The following is a 23,511-nucleotide window of genomic DNA, read 5'->3' as shown; positions in this document are numbered from 1 at the left end:
CAGACCCTGGTGTGGTGTAATTGGCCTCAATAGCAACTAATGCCCTGGTGTGGTGTAGGTGGCCTCAGCCAGCAGCCACAGGCCCTGGTGTGGTGTAAGTGGCCTGAGCAAGAGCCACAGGCCCTGGTGTGGTGTAAGTGGCCTGAGCAAGAGCCACAGACCCTGGTGTGGTGTAATTGGCCTCAATAGCAACTAATGCCCTGGTGTGGTGTAGGTGGCCTCAGCCAGCAGCCACAGGCCCTGGTGTGGTGAAAGTGGCCTCAGCCAGAGCCACAGGCCCTGATGTGGTGTAAGTGGCCTCAGCCAGCAGCCACAGGCCCTGGTGTGGTGTAAGTGGCCTCAGCCAGTGCCACAGGCCCTGGTGTGGTGTAAGTGGCCTGAGCAAGAGCCAAAGACCCTGGTGTGGTGTAATTGGCCTCAATAGCAACTAAGGCCCTGGTGTGGTGTAGGTGGCATCAGCTAGCAGCACAAGACATTGGAAAACAGCCAAAAGCAATGTCGTTAATGTGCCCTCATTAATGGGGAGCTGCTTCTGGTCTTTTAATACACCCCTTCTCTGGATCAAAAGCGGTTCAATGACATGAAAATCAAAGGCTTACAGCACCAGGTATTCCCAGGTAGTCTCCCATCCAAGTACTAACCAAGCCCAGCCCTGCTTAGCTTCCGAGATCAGACGAGGTCGGGCCTGCTCAGGGTGGTATGGCCGTAAGCTGCTGGCCCCAGCACAATGTCTCAATTTATGGATTCAAGTGATTAGGTGGCAAGTACCTGAAGTTACGAAGACAATGCTATAACCATACCTGCATGTTTGCATAATACCCTAACCCAAAGGCTCAGTTTGGCATTTATCCAACATCACAGGCCCTGGATTGTTGAAGATGGCCTCAGGAACCAGCACAGGGCCTGGTGTGTTGTACATGGCCACAGCAAGGAGCACAGGGCCTGGTTTGGTGAAGATGGCCTCGGCCAGAAGCGCAGGGCCTGGTGTGATGTGAGTGGCCTGAGCAAGAGCCACAGGCCTTGGTGTGGTGTAAGTGGCCTCAGCCAGCAGCCACAGGCCCTGGTGTGGTGTAAGTCGCCTCAGCCAGAAGCCACAGGCCCTGGTGTGGTGTAAGTGGCCTCAGCCAGCAGCAAAAGGGCCCTGGTGTGGTGTAAGTCGCCTCAGCCAGCAGCCACAGGCCCTGGTGTGGTGTAGGTGGCCTCAGCCAGCAGCCACAGGCCCTGGTGTGGTGTGAGTGGCCTCAGCCAGCAGCCACAGGCCCTGGTGTGGTCTAAGTGGCCTCAGCCAGTGCCACAGGCCCTGGTGTGGTGTAAGTGGCCTGAGCAAGAGCCACAGGCCCTGGTGTGGTGTAAGTGGCCTCAGCCAGCAGCCACAGGCCCTGGTGTGGTGTAAGTAGCCTGAGCAAGTGCCACAGGCCCTGGTGTGGTGTAAGTGGCCTGAGCAAGTGCCACAGGCCCTGGTGTGGTGTAAGTGGCCTCAATAGCAAATAAGGCCCTGGTGTGGTGTAAGTGGCCTCAGCCAGCAGCCACAGGCCCTGGTTTGGTGAAGATGGCCTCGGCCAGAAGCGCAGGGCCTGGTGTGATGTGAGTGGCCTGAGCAAGAGCCACAGGCCCTGGTGTGGTGTAAGTGGCCTCAGCCGGTCACTCAGGCCCTGGTGTGGTGTAGGTGGCATCAGCTAGCAGCACAAGACATTGGAAAACAGCCAAAAGCAGTGTCGTTAATGTGCCCTCATTAATGGGCAGCTGCTTTTGGTCTTTTAATACACCCCTTCTCTGGATCAAAAGCGGTTCAATGACATGAAAATGAAAGGCTTACAGCACCAGGTATTCCCAGGCAGTCTCCCATCCAAGTACTAACCAAGCCCAGCCCTGCTTAGCTTCCGAGATCAGACGAGGTCGGGCCTGCTCAGGGTGGTATGGCCGTAAGCTGCTGGCCCCAGCACAATGTCTCAATTTATGGATTCAAGTGATTAGGTGGCAAGTACCTGAAGTTACGAAAACAATCCTATAACCATACCTGCATGTTTGCATAATACCCTAACCCAAAGGCTCAGTTTGGCATTTATCCAACAGCACAGGCCCTGGATTGTTGAAGATGGCCTCAGGAACCAGCACAGGGCCTGGTGTGTTGTACATGGCCACAGCAAGCAGCACAGGGCCTGGTTTGGTGAAGATGGCCTCGGCCAGAAGCGCAGGGCCTGGTGTGATGTGAGTGGCCTGAGCAAGAGCCACAGGCCTTGGTGTGGTGTAAGTGGCCTCAGCCAGCAGCCACAGGCCCTGGTGTGGTGTAAGTCGCCTCAGCCAGAAGCCACAGGCCCTGGTGTGGTGTAAGTGGCCTCAGCCAGCAGCCACAGGCCCTGGTGTGGTGTAAGTGGCCTCAGCCAGTGCCACAGGCCCTGGTGTGGTGTAAGTGGCCTGAGCAAGAGCCACAGACCCTGGTGTGGTGTAATTGGCCTCAGCCAGCAGCCACAGGCCCTGGTGTGGTGTAAGTCGCCTCAGACAGAAGCCACAGGCACTGGTGTGGTGTAAGTGGCCTCAGCCAGCAGCAAAAGGGCCCTGGTGTGGTATAAGTCGCCTCAGCCAGCAGCCACAGGCCCTGGTGTGGTGTAGGTGGCCTCAGCCACCAGCCACAGGCCCTGGTGTGGTGTAAGTGGCCTCAGCCAGCAGCAAAAGGGCCCTGGTGTGGTGTAAGTGGCCTCAGCCAGCAGCCACAGGCCCTGGTGTGGTGTAAGTGGCCTCAGCCAGTGCCACAGGCCCTGGTGTGGTGTAAGTGGCCTGAGCAAGAGCCACAGGCCCTGGTGTGGTGTAAGTGGCCTGAGCAAGAGCCACAGACCCTGGTGTGGTGTAATTGGCCTCAATAGCAACTAATGCCCTGGTGTGGTGTAGGTGGCCTCAGCCAGCAGCCACAGGCCCTGGTGTGGTGAAAGTGGCCTCAGCCAGAGCCACAGGCCCTGATGTGGTGTAAGTGGCCTCAGCCAGCAGCCACAGGCCCTGGTGTGGTGTAAGTGGCGTCAGCCAGTGCCACAGGCCCTGGTGTGGTGTAAGTGGCCTGAGCAAGAGCCAAAGACCCTGGTGTGGTGTAATTGGCCTCAATAGCAACTAAGGCCCTGGTGTGGTGTAGGTGGCATCAGCTAGCAGCACAAGACATTGGAAAACAGCCAAAAGCAATGTCGTTAATGTGCCCTCATTAATGGGGAGCTGCTTCTGGTCTTTTAATACACCCCTTCTCTGGATCAAAAGCGGTTCAATGACATGAAAATGAAAGGCTTACAGCACCAGGTATTCCCAGGCAGTCTCCCATCCAAGTACTAACCAAGCCCAGCCCTGCTTAGCTTCCGAGATCAGACGAGGTCGGGCGTGCTCAGGGTGGTATGGCCGTAAGCTGCTGGCCCCAGCACAATGTCTCAATTTATGGATTCAAGTGATTAGGTGGCAAGTACCTGAAGTTACGAAGACAATGCTATAACCATACCTGCATGTTTGCATAATACCCTAACCCAAAGGCTCAGTTTGGCATTTATCCAACATCACAGGCCCTGGATTGTTGAAGATGGCCTCAGGAACCAGCACAGGGCCTGGTGTGTTGTACATGGCCACAGCAAGGAGCACAGGGCCTGGTTTGGTGAAGATGGCCTCGGCCAGAAGCGCAGGGCCTGGTGTGATGTGAGTGGCCTGAGCAAGAGCCACAGGCCTTGGTGTGGTGTAAGTGGCCTCAGCCAGCAGCCACAGGCCCTGGTGTGGTGTAAGTCGCCTCAGCCAGAAGCCACAGGCACTGGTGTGGTGTAAGTGGCCTCAGCCAGCAGCAAAAGGGCCCTGGTGTGGTGTAAGTCGCCTCAGCCAGCAGCCACAGGCCCTGGTGTGGTGTAGGTGGCCTCAGCCAGCAGCCACAGGCCCTGGTGTGGTGTGAGTGGCCTCAGCCAGCAGCCACAGGCCCTGGTGTGGTCTAAGTGGCCTCAGCCAGTGCCACAGGCCCTGGTGTGGTGTAAGTGGCCTGAGCAAGAGCCACAGGCCCTGGTGTGGTGTAAGTGGCCTCAGCCAGCAGCCACAGGCCCTGGTGTGGTGTAAGTGGCCTGAGCAAGTGCCACAGGCCCTGGTGTGGTGTAAGTGGCCTGAGCAAGTGCCACAGGCCCTGGTGTGGTGTAAGTGGCCTCAATAGCAAATAAGGCCCTGGTGTGGTGTAAGTGGCCTCAGCCAGCAGCCACAGGCCCTGGTTTGGTGAAGATGGCCTCGGCCAGAAGCGCAGGGCCTGGTGTGATGTGAGTGGCCTGAGCAAGAGCCACAGGCCCTGGTGTGGTGTAAGTGGCCTCAGCCGGTCACTCAGGCCCTGGTGTGGTGTAGGTGGCATCAGCTAGCAGCACAAGACATTGGAAAACAGCCAAAAGCAGTGTCGTTAATGTGCCCTCATTAATGGGCAGCTGCTTTTGGTCTTTTAATACACCCCTTCTCTGGATCAAAAGCGGTTCAATGACATGAAAATGAAAGGCTTACAGCACCAGGTATTCCCAGGCAGTCTCCCATCCAAGTACTAACCAAGCCCAGCCCTGCTTAGCTTCCGAGATCAGACGAGGTCGGGCCTGCTCAGGGTGGTATGGCCGTAAGCTGCTGGCCCCAGCACAATGTCTCAATTTATGGATTCAAGTGATTAGGTGGCAAGTACCTGAAGTTACGAAAACAATCCTATAACCATACCTGCATGTTTGCATAATACCCTAACCCAAAGGCTCAGTTTGGCATTTATCCAACAGCACAGGCCCTGGATTGTTGAAGATGGCCTCAGGAACCAGCACAGGGCCTGGTGTGTTGTACATGGCCACAGCAAGCAGCACAGGGCCTGGTTTGGTGAAGATGGCCTCGGCCAGAAGCGCAGGGCCTGGTGTGATGTGAGTGGCCTGAGCAAGAGCCACAGGCCTTGGTGTGGTGTAAGTGGCCTCAGCCAGCAGCCACAGGCCCTGGTGTGGTGTAAGTCGCCTCAGCCAGAAGCCACAGGCCCTGGTGTGGTGTAAGTGGCCTCAGCCAGCAGCCACAGGCCCTGGTGTGGTGTAAGTGGCCTCAGCCAGTGCCACAGGCCCTGGTGTGGTGTAAGTGGCCTGAGCAAGAGCCACAGACCCTGGTGTGGTGTAATTGGCCTCAGCCAGCAGCCACAGGCCCTGGTGTGGTGTAAGTCGCCTCAGACAGAAGCCACAGGCACTGGTGTGGTGTAAGTGGCCTCAGCCAGCAGCAAAAGGGCCCTGGTGTGGTATAAGTCGCCTCAGCCAGCAGCCACAGGCCCTGGTGTGGTGTAGGTGGCCTCAGCCACCAGCCACAGGCCCTGGTGTGGTGTAAGTGGCCTCAGCCAGCAGCAAAAGGGCCCTGGTGTGGTGTAAGTGGCCTCAGCCAGCAGCCACAGGCCCTGGTGTGGTGTAAGTGGCCTCAGCCAGTGCCACAGGCCCTGGTGTGGTGTAAGTGGCCTGAGCAAGAGCCACAGGCCCTGGTGTGGTGTAAGTGGCCTGAGCAAGAGCCACAGACCCTGGTGTGGTGTAATTGGCCTCAATAGCAACTAATGCCCTGGTGTGGTGTAGGTGGCCTCAGCCAGCAGCCACAGGCCCTGGTGTGGTGAAAGTGGCCTCAGCCAGAGCCACAGGCCCTGATGTGGTGTAAGTGGCCTCAGCCAGCAGCCACAGGCCCTGGTGTGGTGTAAGTGGCGTCAGCCAGTGCCACAGGCCCTGGTGTGGTGTAAGTGGCCTGAGCAAGAGCCAAAGACCCTGGTGTGGTGTAATTGGCCTCAATAGCAACTAAGGCCCTGGTGTGGTGTAGGTGGCATCAGCTAGCAGCACAAGACATTGGAAAACAGCCAAAAGCAATGTCGTTAATGTGCCCTCATTAATGGGGAGCTGCTTCTGGTCTTTTAATACACCCCTTCTCTGGATCAAAAGCGGTTCAATGACATGAAAATCAAAGGCTTACAGCACCAGGTATTCCCAGGCAGTCTCCCATCCAAGTACTAACCAAGCCCAGCCCTGCTTAGCTTCCGAGATCAGACGAGGTCGGGCGTGCTCAGGGTGGTATGGCCGTAAGCTGCTGGCCCCAGCACAATGTCTCAATTTATGGATTCAAGTGATTAGGTGGCAAGTACCTGAAGTTACGAAGACAATGCTATAACCATACCTGCATGTTTGCATAATACCCTAACCCAAAGGCTCAGTTTGGCATTTATCCAACATCACAGGCCCTGGATTGTTGAAGATGGCCTCAGGAACCAGCACAGGGCCTGGTGTGTTGTACATGGCCACAGCAAGGAGCACAGGGCCTGGTTTGGTGAAGATGGCCTCGGCCAGAAGCGCAGGGCCTGGTGTGATGTGAGTGGCCTGAGCAAGAGCCACAGGCCTTGGTGTGGTGTAAGTGGCCTCAGCCAGAAGCCACAGGCACTGGTGTGGTGTAAGTGGCCTCAGCCAGCAGCCACAGGCCCTGGTGTGGTGTAAGTGGCCGCAGCCAGCAGCCACAGGCCCTGGTGTGGTGTAAGTCGCCTCAGCCAGAAGCCACAGGCACTGGTGTGGTGTAAGTGGCCTCAGCCAGCAGCCACAGGCCCTGGTGTGGTGTAGTTGGCCTCAGCCAGCAGCCACAGGCCCTGGTGTGGTGTAGGTGGCCTCAGCCAGCAGCCACAGGCCCTGGTGTGGTGTAAGTGGCCTCAGCCAGCAGCCACAGGCCCTGGTGTGGTGTAAGTGGCCTGAGCAAGAGCCACAGGCCCTGGTGTGGTGTAAGTGGCCTGAGCAAGAGCCACAGACCCTGGTGTGGTGTAATTGGCCTCAATAGCAACTAATGCCCTGGTGTGGTGTAGGTGGCCTCAGCCAGCAGCCACAGGCCCTGGTGTGGTGTAAGTGGCCTCAGCCAGCAGCCACAGGCCCTGGTGTGGTGTAAGTGGCCTGAGCAAGTGCCACAGGCCTGGTGTGGTGTAAGTGGCCTGAGCAAGAGCCACAGACCCTGGTGTGGTGTAATTGGCCTCAATAGCAACTAAGGCCCTGGTGTGGTGTAGGTGGCCTCAGCCAGCAGCCACAGGCCCTGGTGTGGTGTAAGTGGCCTCAGCCAGAGCCACAGGCCCTGATGTGGTGTAAGTGGCCCCAGCCGGTCACTCAGGCCCTGGTGTGGTGTAGGTGGCATCAGCTAGCAGCCACAGGCCCTGGTTTGGTGAAGATGGCCTCAGCAAGCAGCCACAGGCCCTGGTTTGGTGTAAGTGGCCTCAGCTAGCAGCCACAGGCCCTGGTGTGGTGTGAGTGGCCTCAGCCAGCAGCCACAGGCCCTGGTGTGGTCTAAGTGGCCTCAGCCAGTGCCACAGGCCCTGGTGTGGTGTAAGTGGCCTAAGCCAGAGCCACAGGCCCTGGTGTGGTGTAAGTGGCCTAAGCCAGAGCCACAGGCCCTGGTGTGGTGTAAGTGGCCTGAGCAAGAACCACAGGGCCTGGTTTGGTGAAGATGGCCTCGGCCAGAAGCGCAGGGCCTGGTGTGATGTGAGTGGCCTGAGCAAGAGCCACAGGCCCTGGTGTGGTGTAAGTGGCCTCAGCCAGCAGCCACAGGCCCTGGTGTGGTGTAAGTGGCCTCAGCCAGAAGCCACATGCACTGGTGTGTTGTAAGTGGCCTCAGCCAGCAGCAAAAGGGCCCTGGTGTGGTGTAGGTGGCCTCAGCCAGCAGCCACAGGCCCTGGTGTGGTGTAAGTGGCCTCAATAGCAACTAAGGCCCTGGTGTGGTGTAAGTGGCTTCAGCCAGCAGCCACAGGCCCTGGTGTGGTGTAAGTGGCCTCAGCCAGCAGCCACAGGCCCTGGTGTGGTGTAGGTGGCCTCAGCCAGCAGCCACAGGCCCTGGTGTGGTGTAAGTGGCCTCAATAGCAACTAAGGCCCTGGTGTGGTGTAAGTGGCTTCAGCCAGCAGCCACAGGCTCTGGTGTGGTGTAACTGGCCTCAGCCAGCAGCCACAGGCCCTGGTGTGGTGTAAGTGGCCTCAGCCAGAGCCACAGGCCCTGATGTGGTGTAAGTGGCCCCAGCCGGTCACTCAGGCCCTGGTGTGGTGTAGGTGGCATCAGCTAGCAGCACAAAACATTGGAAAACAGCCAAAAGCAGTGTCGTTAATGTGCCCTCATTAATGGGGAGCTGCTTCTGGTCTTTTAATACACCCCTTCTCTGGATCAAAAGCGGTTCAATGACATGAAAATTAAAGGCTTACAGCACCAGGTATTCCCAGGGAGTCTCCCATCCAAGTACTAACCAAGCCCAGCCCTGCTTAGCTTCCGAGATCAGACGAGGTCGGGCGTGCTCAGGGTGGTATGGCCGTAAGCTGCTGGGCCCAGCACAATGTCTCAATTTATGGATTCAAGTGATTAGGTGGCAAGTACCTGAAGTTACGAAGACAATCCTATAACCATACCTGCATGTTTGCATAATACCCTAACCCAAAGGCTCAGTTTGGCATTTATCCAACAGCACAGGCCCTGGATTGTTGAAGATGGCCTCAGGAAACAGCACAGGGCCTGGTGTGTTGTACATGGCCACAGCAAGCAGCACAGGGCCTGGTTTGGTGAAGATGGCCTCGGCCAGAAGCACAGGGCCTGGTGTGATATGAGTGGCCTGAGCAAGAGCCACAGGCCCTGGTGTGGTGTAAGTGGCCAGAGCAAGAGCCACAGGCCCTGGTGTGGTGTAAGTGGCCTGAGCAAGAGCCACAGGCCCTGGTGTGGTGTAGGTGGCCTCAGCCAGCAGCCACAGGCCCTGGTGTGGTGTAGGTGGCCTCAGCCAGCAGCCACAAGCCCTTGTGTGGTGTAAGTGGCCTCAGCCAGCAGCCACAGGCCCTGGTGTGGTGTAAGTGGCCTCAGCCAGTGCCACAGGCCCTGGTGTGGTGTAAGTGGCCTGAGCAAGAGCCACAGGCTCTGGTGTGGTGTAATTGGCCTCAATAGCAACTAAGGCCCTGGTGTGGTGTAAGTGGCTTCAGCCAGCAGCCACAGGCCGTGGTGTGGTGTAAGTGGCCTCAGCCAGCAGCCACAGGCCCTGGTGTGGTGTAGGTGGCCTCAGCCAGCAGCCACAGGGCCTGGTGTGGTGTAAGTGGCCTCAATAGCAACTAAGGCCCTGGTGTGGTGTAAGTGGCTTCAGCCAGCAGCCACAGGCTCTGGTGTGGTGTAACTGGCCTCAGCCAGCAGCCACAGGCCCTGGTGTGGTGTAAGTGGCCTCAGCCAGAGCCACAGGCCCTGATGTGGTGTAAGTGGCCCCAGCCGGTCACTCAGGCCCTGGTGTGGTGTAGGTGGCATCAGCTAGCAGCACAAAACATTGGAAAACAGCCAAAAGCAGTGTCGTTAATGTGCCCTCATTAATGGGGAGCTGCTTCTGGTCTTTTAATACACCCCTTCTCTGGATCAAAAGCGGTTCAATGATATGAAAAAGAAAGGCTTACAGCACCAGGTATTCCCAGGCAGTCTCCCATCCAAGTACTAACCAAGCCAAGCCCTGCTTAGCTTCCGAGATCAGACGAGGTCGGGTGTGCTCAGGGTGGTATGGCCGTAAGCTGCTGGGCCCAGCACAATGTCTCAATTTATGGATTCAAGTGATTAGGTGGCAAGTACCTGAAGTTACGAAGACAATCCTATAACCATACCTGCATGTTTGCATAATACCCTAACCCAAAGGCTCAGTTTGGCATTTATCCAACAGCACAGGCCCTGGATTGTTGAAGATGGCGTCAGGAACCAGCACAGGGCCTGGTGTGTTGTACATGGCCACAGCAAGCAGCACAGGGCCTGGTTTGGTGAAGATGGCCTCGGCCAGAAGCACAGGGCCTGGTGTGATATGAGTGGCCTGAGCAAGAGCCACAGGCCCTGGTGTGGTGTAAGTGGCCAGAGCAAGAGCCACAGGCCCTGGTGTGGTGTAAGTGGCCTGAGCAAGAGCCACAGGCCCTGGTGTGGTGTAGGTGGCCTCAGCCAGCAGCCACAGGCCCTGGTGTGGTGTAGGTGGCCTCAGCCAGCAGCCACAAGCCCTTGTGTGGTGTAAGTGGCCTCAGCCAGCAGCCACAGGCCCTGGTGTGGTGTAAGTGGCCTCAGCCAGTGCCACAGGCCCTGGTGTGGTGTAAGTGGCCTGAGCAAGAGCCACAGGCTCTGGTGTGGTGTAATTGGCCTCAATAGCAACTAAGGCCCTGGTTTTGTGTATGTGGCCTCAGCCAGCAAATAAGGCCGTGGCGTGGTGTAGGTGGCATCAGCTAGCAGCACAAGACATTGGAAAACAGCCAAAAGCAATGTCGTTAATGTGCCCTCATTAATGGGCAGCTGCTTTTGGTCTTTTAATACACCCCTTCTCTGGATCAAAAGCGGTTCAATGACATGAAAATGAAAGGCTTACAGCACCAGGTATTCCCAGGCAGTCTCCCATCCAAGTACTAACCAAGCCCAGCCCTGCTTAGCTTCCGAGATCAGACGAGGTCGGGCGTGCTCAGGGTGGTATGGCCGTAAGCTGCTGGCCCCAGCACAATGTCTCAATTTATGGATTCAAGTGATTAGGTGGCAAGTACCTGAAGTTACGAAGACAATCCTATAACCATACCTGCATGTTTGCATAATACCCTAACCCAAAGGCTCAGTTTGGCATTTATCCAACAGCACAGGCCCTGGATTGTTGAAGATGGCGTCAGGAACCAGCACAGGGCCTGGTGTGTTGTACATGGCCACAGCAAGCAGCACAGGGCCTGGTTTGGTGAAGATGGCCTCGGCCAGAAGCACAGGGCCTGGTGTGATATGAGTGGCCTGAGCAAGAGCCACAGGCCCTGGTGTGTTGTAAGTGGCCTCAGCCAGCAGCCACAGGCCCTGGTGTGGTGTAGGTGGCCTCAGCCAGCAGCCACAGGCCCTTGTGTGGTGTAATTGGCCTCAATAGCAACTAAGGCCCTGGTGTGGTGTAGGTGGCCTCAGCCAGCAGCCACAGGCCCTGGTGTGGTGTAAGTGGCCTCAGCCAGTGCCACAGGCCCTGGTGTGGTGTAAGTGGCCTGAGCAAGAGCCACAGACCCTGGTGTGGTGTAATTGGCCTCAATAGCAACTAAGGCCCTGGTGTGGTGTAGGTGGCCTCAGCCAGCAGCCACAGGCCCTGGTGTGGTGTAAGTGGCCTCAGCCAGCAGCCACAGGCCCTGGTGTGGTGTAAGTGGCATCAGCTAGCAGCACAAGACATTGGAAAACAGCCAAAAGCAATGTCGTTAATGTGCCCTCATTAATGGGCAGCTGCTTTTGGTCTTTTAATACACCCCTTCTCTGGATCAAAAGCGGTTCAATGACATGAAAATGAAAGGCTTACAGCACCAGGTATTCCCAGGCAGTCTCCCATCCAAGTACTAACCAAGCCCAGCCCTGCTTAGCTTCCGAGATCAGACGAGGTCGGGCGTGCTCAGGGTGGTATGGCCGAAAGCTGCTGGCTCCAGCACAATGTCTCAATTTATGGATTCAAGTGATTAGGTGGCAAGTACCTGAAGTTACGAAGACAATCCTATAACCATACCTGCATGTTTGCATAATACCCTAACCCAGAGGCTCAGTTTGGCATTTATCCAACAGCACAGGCCCTGGATTGTTGAAGATGGCCTCAAGAACCAGCACAGGACCTGGTGTGTTTTACATGGCCACAGCAAGCAGCACAGGGCCTGGTTTGGTGAAGATGGCCTCAGCAAGCAGCCACAGGCCCTGGTTTGGTGTAAGTGGCCTCAGCCAGCAGCCACAGGCCCTGGTGTGGTCTAAGTGGCCTCAGCCAGTGCCACAGGCCCTGGTGTGGTGTAAGTGGCCTCAGCCAGCAGCCACAGGCCCTGGTGTGGTGTAAGTGGCCTGAGCAAGTGCCACAGGCCCTGGTGTGGTGTAAGTGTCCTAAGCCAGAGCCACAGGCCCTGGTGTGGTGTAAGTGGCCTGAGCAAGAGCCACAGGCCCTGGTGTGGTGTAAGTGGCCTGAGCAAGTGCCACAGGCCCTGGTGTGGTGTAAGTGGCCTCAATAGCAAATAAGGCCCTGGTGTGGTGTAAGTGGCCTGAGCAAGAACCACAGGGCCTGGTTTGGTGAAGATGGCCTCGGCCAGAAGCGCAGGGCCTGGTGTGATGTGAGTGGCCTGAGCAAGAGCCACAGGCCCTGGTGTGGTGTAAGTGGCCTCAGCCAGCAGCCACAGGCCCTGGTGTGGTGTAAGTGGCCTCAGCCAGAAGCCACAGGCACTGGTGTGGTGTAAGTGGCCTCAGCCAGCAGCAAAAGGGCCCTGGTGTGGTGTAGGTGGCCTCAGCCAGCAGCCACAGGCCCTGGTGTGGTGTAAGTGCCCTCAATAGCAACTAAGGCCCTGGTGTGGTGTAAGTGGCTTCAGCCAGCAGCCACAGGCCCTGGTGTGGTGTAAGTGGCCTCAGCCAGTAGCCACAGGCCCTGGTGTGGTGTAGGTGGCCTCAGCCAGCAGCCACAGGCCCTGGTGTGGTGTAAGTGGCCTCAATAGCAACTAAGGCCCTGGTGTGGTGTAAGTGGCTTCAGCCAGCAGCCACAGGCTCTGGTGTGGTGTAACTGGCCTCAGCCAGCAGCCACAGGCCCTGGTGTGGTGTAAGTGGCCTCAGCCAGAGCCACAGGCCCTGATGTGGTGTAAGTGGCCCCAGCCGGTCACTCAGGCCCTGGTGTGGTGTAGGTGGCATCAGCTAGCAGCACAAGACATTGGAAAACAGCCAAAAGCAGTGTCGTTAATGTGCCCTCATTAATGGGCAGCTGCTTTTGGTCTTTTAATACACCCCTTCTCTGGATCAAAAGCGGTTCAATGACATGAAAATCAAAGGCTTACAGCACCAGGTATTCCCAGGCAGTCTCCCATCCAAGTACTAACCAAGCCCAGCTCTGCTTAGCTTCCGAGATCAGACGAGGTCGGGCCTGCTCAGGGTGGTATGGCCGTAAGCTGCTGGCCCCAGTACAATGTCTCAATTTATGGATTCAAGTGATTAGGTGGCAAGTACCTGAAGTTACGAAGACAATCCTATAACCATACCTGCATGTTTGCATAATACCCTAACCCAAAGGCTCAGTTTGGCATTTATCCAACAGCACAGGCCCTGGATTGTTGAAGATGGCCTCAGGAACCAGAACAGGGCCTGGTGTGTTGTACATGGCCACAGCAAGGAGCACAGGGCCTGGTTTGGTGAAGATGGCCTCGACCAGAAGCGCAGGGCCTGGTGTGATGTGAGTGGCCTGAGCAAGAGCCACAGGCCTTGGTGTGGTGTAAGTGGCCTCAGCCAGCAGCCACAGGCCCTGGTGTGGTGTAAGTCGCCTCAGCCAGAAGCCACAGGCACTGGTGTGGTGTAAGTGGCCTCAGCCAGCAGCAAAAGGGCCCTGGTGTGGTGTAAGTCGCCTCAACCAGCAGCCACAGGCCCTGGTGTGGTGTAGGTGGCCTCAGCCAGCAGCCACAGGCCCTGGTGTGGTGTAAGTGGCCTCAGCCAGCAGCCACAGGCCCTGGTGTGGTGTAAGTGGCCTCAGCCAGCAGCCACAGGCCCTGGTGTGGTGTAAGTGGCCTCAGCCAGTGCCACAGGCCCTGGTGTGGTGTAAGTGGCCTGAGCAAGAGCCACAGACCCTGGTGTGGTGTAATTGGCCTCAGCCAGCAGCCACAGGCCCTGGTGTGGTGTAAGTCGCCTCAGACAGAAGCCACAGGCACTGGTGTGGTGTAAGTGGCCTCAGCCAGCAGCAAAAGGGCCCTGGTGTGGTATAAGTCGCCTCAGCCAGCAGCCACAGGCCCTGGTGTGGTGTAAGTCGCCTCAGCCAGAAGCCACAGGCACTGGTGTGGTGTAAGTGGCCTCAGCCAGCAGCCACAGGCCCTGGTGTGGTGTAGGTGGCCTCAGCCAGCAGCCACAGGCCCTGGTGTGGTGTAGGTGGCCTCAGCCAGCAGCCACAGGCCCTGGTGTGGTGTAAGTGGCCTCAGCCAGCAGCCACAGGCCCTGGTGTGGTGTAAGTGGCCTGAGCAAGAGCCACAGACCCTGGTGTGGTGTAATTGGCCTCAATAGCAACTAATGCCCTGGTGTGGTGTAGGTGGCCTCAGCCAGCAGCCACAGGCCCTGGTGTGGTGTAAGTGGCCTCAGCCAGCAGCCACAGGCCCTGGTGTGGTCTAAGTGGCCTCAGCCAGAAGCACAGGGCCTGGTGTGATATGAGTGGCCTGAGCAAGAGCCACAGGCCCTGGTGTGGTGTAAGTGGCCTGAGCAAGAGCCACAGGCCCTGGTGTGGTGTAAGTGGCCTGAGCAAGAGCCACAGGCCCTGGTGTGGTGTAGGTGGCCTCAGCCAGCAGCCACAGGCCCTGGTGTGGTGTAGGTGGCCTCAGCCAGCAGCCACAAGCCCTTGTGTGGTGTAAGTGGCCTCAGCCAGCAGCCACAGGCCCTGGTGTGGTGTAAGTGGCCTCAGCCAGTGCCACAGGCCCTGGTGTGGTGTAAGTGGCCTGAGCAAGAGCCACAGACCATGGTGTGGTGTAATTGGCCTCAATAGCAACTAAGGCCCTGGTGTGGTGTAAGTGGCCTCAGCCAGCAGCCACAGGCCCTGGTGTGGTGTAAGTGGCCTCAGCCAGCAGCCACAGGCCCTGGTGTGGTGTAAGTGGCCTCAGCCAGAGCCACAGGCCCTGATGTGGTGTAAGTGGCCCCAGCCGGTCACTCAGGCCCTGGTGTGGTGTAGGTGGCATCAGCTAGCAGCACAAGACATTGGAAAACAGCCAAAAGCAATGTCGTTAATGTGCCCTCATTAATGGGCAGCTGCTTTTGGTCTTTTAATACACCCCTTCTCTGGATCAAAAGCGGTTCAATGACATGAAAATCAAAGGCTTACAGCACCAGGTATTCCCAGGTAGTCTCCCATCCAAGTACTAACCAAGCCCAGCCCTGCTCAGCTTCCGAGATCAGACGAGGACAGGCGTGCTCAGGGTGGTATGGCCGTAAGCTGCTGGCCCCAGCACAATGTCTCAATTTATGGATTCAGGTGATTAGGTGGCAAGTACCTGAAGTTACGAAGACAATCCTATAACCCTACCTTCATGTTTGCATAATACCCTAACCCAAAGGCTCAGTTTAGCATTTATCCGACAGCACAGGCCCTGGATTGTTGAAGATGGCCTCAAGAACCAGCACAGGACCTGGTGTGTTTTACATGGCCACAGCAAGCAGCACAGGGCCTGGTTTGGTGAAGATGGCCTCAGCAAGCAGCCACAGGCCCTGGTTTGGTGTAAGTGGCCTCAGCCAGCAGCCACAGGCCCTGGTGTGGTCTAAGTGGCCTCAGCCAGTGCCACAGGCCCTGGTGTGGTGTAATTGGCCTGAGTAAGAGCCACAGGCCCTTGTGTGGTGTAAGTGGCCTCAGCCAGCAGCCACAGGCCCTGGTGTGGTGTAAGTGGCCTGAGCAAGAGCCACAGGGCCTGGTGTGGTGTAAGTGGCCTAAGCCAGAGCCACAGGCCCTGGTGTGGTGTAAGTGGCCTGAGCAAGAGCCACAGGCCCTGGTGTGGTGTAAGTGGCCTAAGCCAGAGCCACAGGCCCTGGTGTGGTGTAAGTGGCCTGAGCAAGAGCCACAGGGCCTGGTTTGGTGAAGATGGCCTCGGCCAGAAGCGCAGGGCCTGGTGTGATGTGAGTGGCCTGAGCAAGAGCCACAGGCCCTGGTGTGGTGTAAGTGGCCTCAGCCAGCAGCCACAGGCCCTGGTGTGGTGTAAGTCGCCTCAGCCAGAAGCCACAGGCACTGGTGTGGTGTAAGTGGCCTCAGCCAGCAGCAAAAGGGCCCTGGTGTGGTGTAAGTCGCCTCAGCCAGCAGCCACAGGCCCTGGTGTGGTGTAGATGGCCTCAGCCAGCAGCCACAGGCCCTGGTGTGGTGTAAGTGGCCTCAGCCAGCAGCCACAGGCCCTGGTGTGGTCTAAGTGGCCTCAGCCAGAAGCACAGGGCCTGGTGTGATATGAGTGGCCTGAGCAAGAGCCACAGGCCCTGGTGTGGTGTAAGTGGCCTGAGCAAGAGCCACAGGCCCTGGTGTGGTGTAAGTGGCCTGAGCAAGAGCCACAGGCCCTGGTGTGGTGTAGGTGGCCTCAGCCAGCAGCCACAGGCCCTGGTGTGGTGTAGGTGGCCTCAGCCAGCAGCCACAAGCCCTTGTGTGGTGTAAGTGGCCTCAGCCAGCAGCCACAGGCCCTGGTGTGGTGTAAGTGGCCTCAGCCAGCAGCCACAGGCCCTGGTGTGGTCTAAGTGGCCTCAGCCAGTGCCACATTCCCTGGTGTGGTGTAAGTGGCCTGAGCAAGAGCCACAGGCCCTGGTGTGGTGTAAGTGGCCTCAGCCAGCAGCCACAGGCCCTGGTGTGGTGTAAGTGGCCTGAGCAAGTGCCACAGGCCCTGGTGTGGTGTAAGTGGCCTGAGCAAGTGCCACAGGCCCTGGTGTGGTGTAAGTGGCCTCAATAGCAAATAAGGCCCTGGTGTGGTGTAAGTGGCCTGAGCAAGAACCACAGGGCCTGGTTTGGTGAAGATGGCCTCGGCCTGAAGCGCAGGGCCTGGTGTGATGTGAGTGGCCTGAGCAAGAGCCACAGGCCCTGGTGTGGTGTAAGTGGCCTCAGCCAGCAGCCACAGGCCCTGGTGTGGTGTAAGTGGCCTCAGCCAGAAGCCACAGGCACTGGTGTGGTGTAAGTGGCCTCGGCCAGAAGCGCAGGGCCTGGTGTGATGTGAGTGGCCTGAGCAAGAGCCACAGGCCTTGGTGTGGTGTAAGTGGCCTCAGCCAGCAGCCACAGGCCCTGGTGTGGTGTAAGTCGCCTCAGCCAGAAGCCACAGGCACTGGTGTGGTGTAAGTGGCCTCAGCCAGCAGCAAAAGGGCCCTGGTGTGGTGTAAGTCGCCTCAGCCAGCAGCCACAGGCCCTGGTGTGGTGTAGGTGGCCTCAGCCAGCAGCCACAGGCCCTGGTGTGGTGTAAGTGGCCTCAGCCAGCAGCCACAGGCCCTGGTGTGGTGTAAGTGGCCTCAGCCAGCAGCCACAGGCCCTGGTGTGGTGTAAGTGGCCTCAGCCAGTGCCACAGGCCCTGGTGTGGTGTAGATGGCCTGAGCAAGAGCCACAGACCCTGGTGTGGTGTAATTGGCCTCAGCCAGCAGCCACAGGCCCTGGTGTGGTGTAAGTGGCCTCAGCCAGTGCCACAGGCCCTGGTGTGGTGTAATTGGCCTCAATAGCAACTAAGGCCCTGGTGTGGTGTAAGTGGCCTGAGCAAGAGCCACATACCCTGGTGTGGTGTAATTGGCCTCAATAGCAACTAAGGCCCTGGTGTGGTGTAGGTGGCCTCAGCCAGCAGCCACAGGCCCTGGTGTGGTGTAAGTGGCCTCAGCCAGAGCAACAGGCCCTGATGTGGTGTAAGTGGCCCCAGCCGGTCACTCAGGCCCTGGTGTGGTGTAGGTTGCATCAGCTACCAGCACAAGACATTGGAAAACAGCCAAAAGCAATGTCGTTAATGTGCCCTCATTAATGGGGAGCTGCTTCTGGTCTTTTAATACACCCCTTCTCTGGATCAAAAGCGGTTCAATGACATGAAAATGAAAGGCTTACAGCACCAGGTATTCCCAGGAAGTCTCCCATCCAAGTACTAACCAAGGCCAGCCCTGCTTAGCTTCCGAGATCAGACGAGGTCGGGTGTGCTCAGGGTGGTATGGCCGTAAGCTGCTGGCCCCAGCACAATGTCTCAATTTATGGATTCAAGTGATTAGGTGGCAAGTACCTGAAGTTACGAAGACAATCCTATAACCATACCTGCATGTTTGCATAATACCCTAACCAAAAGGCTCAGTTTGGCATTTATCCAACAGCACAGGCCCTGGATTGTTGAAGATGGCCTCAAGAACCAGCACAGGACCTGGTGTGTTTTACATGGCCACAGCAAGCAGCACAGGGCCTGGTTTGGTGAAGATGGCCTCAGCAAGCAGCCACAGGCCCTGGTTTGGTGTAAGTGGCCTCAGCTAGCAGCCACAGGCCCTGGTGTGGTGTGAGTGGCCTCAGCCAGCAGCCACAGGCCCTGGTGTGGTCTAAGTGGCCTCAGCCAGTGCCACAGGCCCTGGTGTGGTGTAAGTGGCCTGAGCAAGAGCCACAGGCCCTGGTGTGGTGTAAGTGGCCTCAGCCAGCAGCCACAGGCCCTGGTGTGGTGTAAGTGGCCTGAGCAAGTGCCACAGGCCCTGGTGTGGTGTAAGTGGCCTAAGCCAGAGCCACAGGCCCTGGTGTGGTGTAAGTGGCCTCAATAGCAAATAAGGCCCTGGTGTGGTGTAAGTGGCCTGAGCAAGAACCACATGGCCTGGTTTGGTGAAGATGGCCTCGGCCAGAAGCGCAGGGCCTGGTGTGATGTGAGTGGCCTGAGCAAGAGCCACAGGCCCTGGTGTGGTGTAAGTGGCCTCAGCCAGCAGCCACAGGCCCTGGTGTGGTGTAAGTGGCCTCAGCCAGAAGCCACATGCACTGGTGTGGTGTAAGTGGCCTCAGCCAGCAGCAAAAGGGCCCTGGTGTGGTGTAGGTGGCCTCAGCCAGCAGCCACAGGCCCTGGTGTGGTGTAAGTGGCCTCAATAGCAACTAAGGCCCTGGTGTGGTGTAAGTGGCTTCAGCCAGCAGCCACAGGCCCTGGTGTGGTGTAAGTGGCCTCAGCCAGCAGCCACAGGCCCTGGTGTGGTGTAGGTGGCCTCAGCCAGCAGCCACAGGCCCTGGTGTGGTGTAAGTGGCCTCAATAGCAACTAAGGCCCTGGTGTGGTGTAAGTGGCTTCAGCCAGCAGCCACAGGCTCTGGTGTGGTGTAAGTGGCCTCAGCCAGAGCCACAGTCCCTGATGTGGTGTAAGTGGCCCCAGCCGGTCACTCAGGCCCTGGTGTGGTGTAGGTGGCATCAGCTAGCAGCACAAGACATTGGAAAACAGCCAAAAGCAGTGTCGTTAATGTGCCCTCATTAATGGGCAGCTGCTTTTGGTCTTTTAATACACCCCTTCTCTGGATCAAAAGCGGTTCAATGACATGAAAATGAAAGGCTTACAGCACCAGGTATTCCCAGGTAGTCTCCCATCCAAGTACTAACCAAGCCCAGCCCTGCTCAGCTTCCGAAATCAGACGAGGTCGGGCGTGCTCAGGGTGGTATGGCCGTAAGCTGCTGGCCCCAGCACAATGTCTCAATTTATGGATTCAGGTGATTAGGTGGCAAGTACCTGAAGTTACGAAGACAATCCTATAACCCTACCTTCATGTTTGCATAATACCCTAACCCAAAGGCTCAGTTTAGCATTTATCCAACAGCACAGGCCCTGGATTGTTGAAGATGGCCTCAGGAACCAGCACAGGGCCTGGTGTGTTGTACATGGCCACAGCTAGCAGCACAGGGCCTGGTTTGGTGAAGATGGCCTCGGCCAGAAGCGCAGGGCCTGGTGTGATGTGAGTGGCCTGAGCAAGAGCCACAGGCCCTGGTGTGGTGTAAGTGGCCTGAGCAAGAGCCACAGGCCCTGGTGTGGTGTAAGTGGCCTCAATAGCAAATAAGGCACTGGTGTGGTGTAAGTGGCCTCAGCCAGCAGCCACAGGCCCTTGTGTGGTGTAAGTGGCCTCAGCCAGCAGCCACAGGCCCTGGTGTGGTGTAAGTGGCCTCAGCCAGTGCCACAGGCCCTGGTGTGGTGTAATTGGCCTCAATAGCAACTAAGGCCCTGGTGTGGTGTAAGTGGCCTGAGCAAGAGCCACATACCCTGGTGTGGTGTAATTGGCCTCAATAGCAACTAAGGCCCTGGTGTGGTGTAGGTGGCCTCAGCCAGCAGCCACAGGCCCTGGTGTGGTGTAAGTGGCCTCAGCCAGAGCCACAGGCCCTGATGTGGTGTAAGTGGCCCCAGCCGGTCACTCAGGCCCTGGTGTGGTGTAGGTGGCATCAGCTAGCAGCACAAGACATTGGAAAAGAGCCAAAAGCAATGTCGTTAATGTGCCCTCATTAATGGGCTTTTGGTCTTTTAATACACCCCTTCTCTGGATCAAAAGCGGTTCAATGACATGAAAATGAAAGGCTTACAGCACCAGGTATTCCCAGGCAGTCTCCCATCCAAGTACTAACCAAGCCCAGCCCTGCTTAGCTTCCGAGATCAGACGAGGTCGGGCGTGCTCAGGGTGGTATGGCCGTAAGCTGCTGGCCCCAGCACAATGTCTCAATTTATGGATTCAAGTGATTAGGTGGCAAGTACCTGAAGTTACGAAGACAATCCTATAACCATACCTGCATGTTTGCATAATACCCTAACCCAAAGGCTCAGTTTGGCATTTATCCAACAGCACAGGCCCTGGATTGTTGAAGATGGCCGCAGGAACCAGCACAGGGCCTGGTGTGTTGTACATGGCCACAGCTAGCAGCACAGGGCCTGGTTTGGTGAAGATGGCCTTGGCCAGAAGAGCAGGGCCTGGTGTGATGTGAGTGGCCTGAGCAAGAGCCACAGGCCCTGGTGTGGTGTAAGTGGCCTCAGCCGGTCACTCAGGCCCTGGTTTGGTGTAAGTGGCCTCAGCTATCAGCCACAGGCCCTGGTGTGGTGTGAGTGGCCTCAGCCAGCAGCCACAGGCCCTGGTGTGGTCTAAGTGGCCTCAGCCAGTGCCACAGGCCCTGGTGTGGTGTAAGTGGCCTGAGCAAGAGCCACAGGCCCTGGTGTGGTGTAAGTGGCCTCAGCCAGCAGCCACAGGCCCTGGTGTGGTGTAAGTGGCCTGAGCAAGTGCCACAGGCCCTGGTGTGGTGTAAGTGGCCTAAGCAAGAGCCACAGGCCCTGGTGTGGTGTAAGTGGCCTGAGCAAGAACCACAGGGCCTGGTTTGGTGAAGATGGCCTCGGCCAGAAGCGCAGGGCCTGGTGTGATGTGAGTGGCCTGAGCAAGAGCCACAGGCCCTGGTGTGGTGTAAGTGGCCTCAGCCAGCAGCCACAGGCCCTGGTGTGGGGTAATTGGCCTCAGCCAGAAGCCACATGCACTGGTGTGGTGTAAGTGGCCTCAGCCAGCAGCAAAAGGGCCCTGGTGTGGTGTAGGTGGCCTCAGCCAGCAGCCACAGGCCCTGGTGTGGTGTAAGTGGCCTCAATAGCAACTAAGGCCCTGGTGTGGTGTAAGTGGCTTCAGCCAGCAGCCACAGGCCCTGGTGTGGTGTAAGTGGCCTCAGCCAGCAGCCACAGGCCCTGGTGTGGTGTAGGTGGCCTCAGCCAGCAGCCACAGGCCCTGGTGTGGTGTAAGTGGCCTCAATAGCAACTAAGGCCCTGGTGTGGTGTAAGTGGCTTCAGCCAGCAGCCACAGGCTCTGGTGTGGTGTAAGTGGCCTGAGCAAGAGCCACAGGCCCTGGTGTGGTGTAAGTGGCCTGAGCAAGAGCCACAGACCCTGGTGTGGTGTAATTGGCCTCAATAGCAACTAAGGCCCTGGTGTGGTGTAGGTGGCCTCAGCCAGAGCCACAGGCCCTGATGTGATGTAAGTGGCCCCAGCCGGTCACTCAGGCCCTGGTGTGGTGTAGGTGGCATCAGCTAGCAGCACAAGACATTGGAAAAGAGCCAAAAGCAATGTCGTTAATGTGCCCTCATTAATGGGCTTTTGGTCTTTTAATACACCCCTTCTCTGGATCAAAAGCGGTTCAATGACATGAAAATGAAAGGCTTACAGCACCAGGTATTCCCAGGCAGTCTCCCATCCAAGTACTAACCAAGCCCAGCCCTGCTTAGCTTCCGAGATCAGACGAGGTCGGGCGTGCTCAGGGTGGTATGGCCGTAAGCTGCTGGCCCCAGCACAATGACTCAATTTATGGATTCAAGTGATTAGGTGGCAAGTACCTGAAGTTACGAAGACAATCCTATAACCATACCTGCATGTTTGCATAATACCCTAACCCAAAGGCTCAGTTTGGCATTTATCAAACAGCACAGGCCCTGGATTGTTGAAGATGGCCTCAGGAACCAGCACAGGGCCTGGTGTGTTGTACATGGCCACAGCTAGCAGCACAGGGCCTGGTTTGGTGAAGATGGCCTCGGCCAGAAGAGCAGGGCCTGGTGTGATGTGAGTGGCCTGAGCAAGAGCCACAGGCCCTGGTGTGGTGTAAGTGGCCCCAGCCGGTCACTCAGGCCCTGGTTTGGTGTAAGTGGCCTCAGCTATCAGCCACAGGCCCTGGTGTGGTGTGAGTGGCCTCAGCCAGCAGCCACAGGCCCTGGTGTGGTCTAAGTGGCCTCAGCCAGTGCCACAGGCCCTGGTGTGGTGTAAGTGGCCTGAGCAAGAGCCACAGGCCCTGGTGTGGTGTAAGTGGCCTCAGCCAGCAGCCACAGGCCCTGGTGTGGTGTAAGTGGCCTGAGCAAGTGCCACAGGCCCTGGTGTGGTGTAAGTGGCCTCAATAGCAAATAAGGCCCTGGTGTGGTGTAAGTGGCCTGAGCAAGAACCACAGGGCCTGGTTTGGTGAAGATGGCCTCGGCCAGAAGCGCAGGGCCTGGTGTGATGTGAGTGGCCTGAGCAAGAGCCACAGGCCCTGGTGTGGTGTAAGTGGCCTCAGCCAGCAGCCACAGGCCCTGGTGTGGTGTAATTGGCCTCAGCCAGAAGCCACATGCACTGGTGTGGTGTAAGTGGCCTCAGCCAGCAGCAAAAGGGCCCTGGTGTGGTGTAGGTGGCCTCAGCCAGCAGCCACAGGCCCTGGTGTGGTGTAAGTGGCCTCAATAGCAACTAAGGCCCTGGTGTGGTGTAAGTGGCTTCAGCCAGCAGCCACAGGCCCTGGTGTGGTGTAAGTGGCCTCAGCCAGCAGCCACAGGCCCTGGTGTGGTGTAGGTGGCCTCAGCCAGCAGCCACAGGCCCTGGTGTGGTGTAAGTGGCCTCAATAGCAACTAAGGCCCTGGTGTGGTGTAAGTGGCTTCAGCCAGCAGCCACAGGCTCTGGTGTGGTGTAACTGGCCTCAGCCAGCAGCCACAGGCCCTGGTGTGGTGTAAGTGGCCTGAGCAAGAGCCACAGACCCTGGTGTGGTGTAATTGGCCTCAATAGCAACTAATGCCCTGGTGTGGTGTAGGTGGCCTCAGCTAGCAGCCACAGGCCCTGGTGTGGTGTAAGTGGCCTGAGCAAGAGCCACAGGCCCTGGTGTGGTGTAAGTGGCCTGAGCAAGAGCCACAGACCCTGGTGTGGTGTAATTGGCCTCAATAGCAACTAAGGCCCTGGTGTGGTGTAGGTGGCCTCAGCCAGAGCCACAGGCCCTGATGTGGTGTAAGTGGCCCCAGCCGGTCACTCAGGCCCTGGTGTGGTGTAGGTGGCATCAGCTAGCAGCACAAGACATTGGAAAAGAGCCAAAAGCAATGTCGTTAATGTGCCCTCATTAATGGGCTTTTGGTCTTTTAATACACCCCTTCTCTGGATCAAAAGCGGTTCAATGACATGAAAATGAAAGGCTTACAGCACCAGGTATTCCCAGGCAGTGTCCCATCCAAGTACTAACCAAGCCCAGCCCTGCTTAGCTTTCGAGATCAGACGAGGTCGGGCGTGCTCAGGGTGGTATGGCCGTAAGCTGCTGGCCCCAGCACAATGACTCAATTTATGGATTCAAGTGATTAGGTGGCAAGTACCTGAAGTTACGAAGACAATCCTAT

At 57.4% G+C, this 23,511-nt stretch overlaps 8 non-coding genes and 8 pseudogenes across 8 annotated transcripts; all 16 read right to left on the bottom strand.

Annotated features, from left to right (window-relative positions):
* Nucleotides 1–592: 592 nt before the first annotated feature.
* On the bottom strand, nt 593–711 carry LOC146715443 (5S ribosomal RNA; annotated as a pseudogene).
* A 1,098-nt stretch (nt 712–1,809) lies between these two features.
* Nucleotides 1,810–1,928, bottom strand: LOC146715442 (5S ribosomal RNA; annotated as a pseudogene).
* Nucleotides 1,929–3,264: 1,336 nt separating this feature from the next.
* Nucleotides 3,265–3,383, bottom strand: LOC146715441 (5S ribosomal RNA). Its single transcript, XR_014919464.1, has one exon. It is a non-coding gene; the product is annotated as a 5S ribosomal RNA (ribosomal RNA).
* A 1,098-nt stretch (nt 3,384–4,481) lies between these two features.
* On the bottom strand, nt 4,482–4,600 carry LOC146715440 (5S ribosomal RNA; annotated as a pseudogene).
* Nucleotides 4,601–5,936: 1,336 nt separating this feature from the next.
* LOC146715439 (5S ribosomal RNA) lies at nt 5,937–6,055 on the bottom strand. The gene has a single exon (XR_014919463.1). It is a non-coding gene; the product is annotated as a 5S ribosomal RNA (ribosomal RNA).
* Nucleotides 6,056–8,179: 2,124 nt separating this feature from the next.
* Nucleotides 8,180–8,298, bottom strand: LOC146715438 (5S ribosomal RNA). Its single transcript, XR_014919421.1, has one exon. It is a non-coding gene; the product is annotated as a 5S ribosomal RNA (ribosomal RNA).
* Nucleotides 8,299–9,394: 1,096 nt separating this feature from the next.
* On the bottom strand, nt 9,395–9,513 carry LOC146715437 (5S ribosomal RNA). The gene has a single exon (XR_014919395.1). It is a non-coding gene; the product is annotated as a 5S ribosomal RNA (ribosomal RNA).
* An 819-nt stretch (nt 9,514–10,332) lies between these two features.
* On the bottom strand, nt 10,333–10,451 carry LOC146715436 (5S ribosomal RNA). Its single transcript, XR_014919462.1, has one exon. It is a non-coding gene; the product is annotated as a 5S ribosomal RNA (ribosomal RNA).
* An 820-nt stretch (nt 10,452–11,271) lies between these two features.
* On the bottom strand, nt 11,272–11,390 carry LOC146715435 (5S ribosomal RNA; annotated as a pseudogene).
* Nucleotides 11,391–12,763: 1,373 nt separating this feature from the next.
* LOC146715434 (5S ribosomal RNA) lies at nt 12,764–12,882 on the bottom strand (annotated as a pseudogene).
* A 1,893-nt stretch (nt 12,883–14,775) lies between these two features.
* LOC146715433 (5S ribosomal RNA) lies at nt 14,776–14,894 on the bottom strand (annotated as a pseudogene).
* A 2,596-nt stretch (nt 14,895–17,490) lies between these two features.
* LOC146715432 (5S ribosomal RNA) lies at nt 17,491–17,609 on the bottom strand. The gene has a single exon (XR_014919889.1). It is a non-coding gene; the product is annotated as a 5S ribosomal RNA (ribosomal RNA).
* Nucleotides 17,610–18,943: 1,334 nt separating this feature from the next.
* Nucleotides 18,944–19,062, bottom strand: LOC146715431 (5S ribosomal RNA; annotated as a pseudogene).
* Nucleotides 19,063–19,951: 889 nt separating this feature from the next.
* LOC146715430 (5S ribosomal RNA) lies at nt 19,952–20,070 on the bottom strand. The gene has a single exon (XR_014919461.1). It is a non-coding gene; the product is annotated as a 5S ribosomal RNA (ribosomal RNA).
* A 1,483-nt stretch (nt 20,071–21,553) lies between these two features.
* Nucleotides 21,554–21,672, bottom strand: LOC146715429 (5S ribosomal RNA). The gene has a single exon (XR_014919459.1). It is a non-coding gene; the product is annotated as a 5S ribosomal RNA (ribosomal RNA).
* A 1,639-nt stretch (nt 21,673–23,311) lies between these two features.
* On the bottom strand, nt 23,312–23,430 carry LOC146715428 (5S ribosomal RNA; annotated as a pseudogene).
* Nucleotides 23,431–23,511: the final 81 nt, after the last annotated feature.

Source organism: Copadichromis virginalis, linkage group LG3 (genome assembly GCF_057382275.1).
Source record: "Copadichromis virginalis isolate Kocher_CV1m ecotype Utaka linkage group LG3, C_Virginalis_male_GT1.1, whole genome shotgun sequence".
Classification (NCBI taxonomy): domain Eukaryota; kingdom Metazoa; phylum Chordata; class Actinopteri; order Cichliformes; family Cichlidae; genus Copadichromis; species Copadichromis virginalis.
Note: the sequence above shows the minus strand (reverse complement) of the source record. Positions and strands in the feature narration are given on the sequence as shown.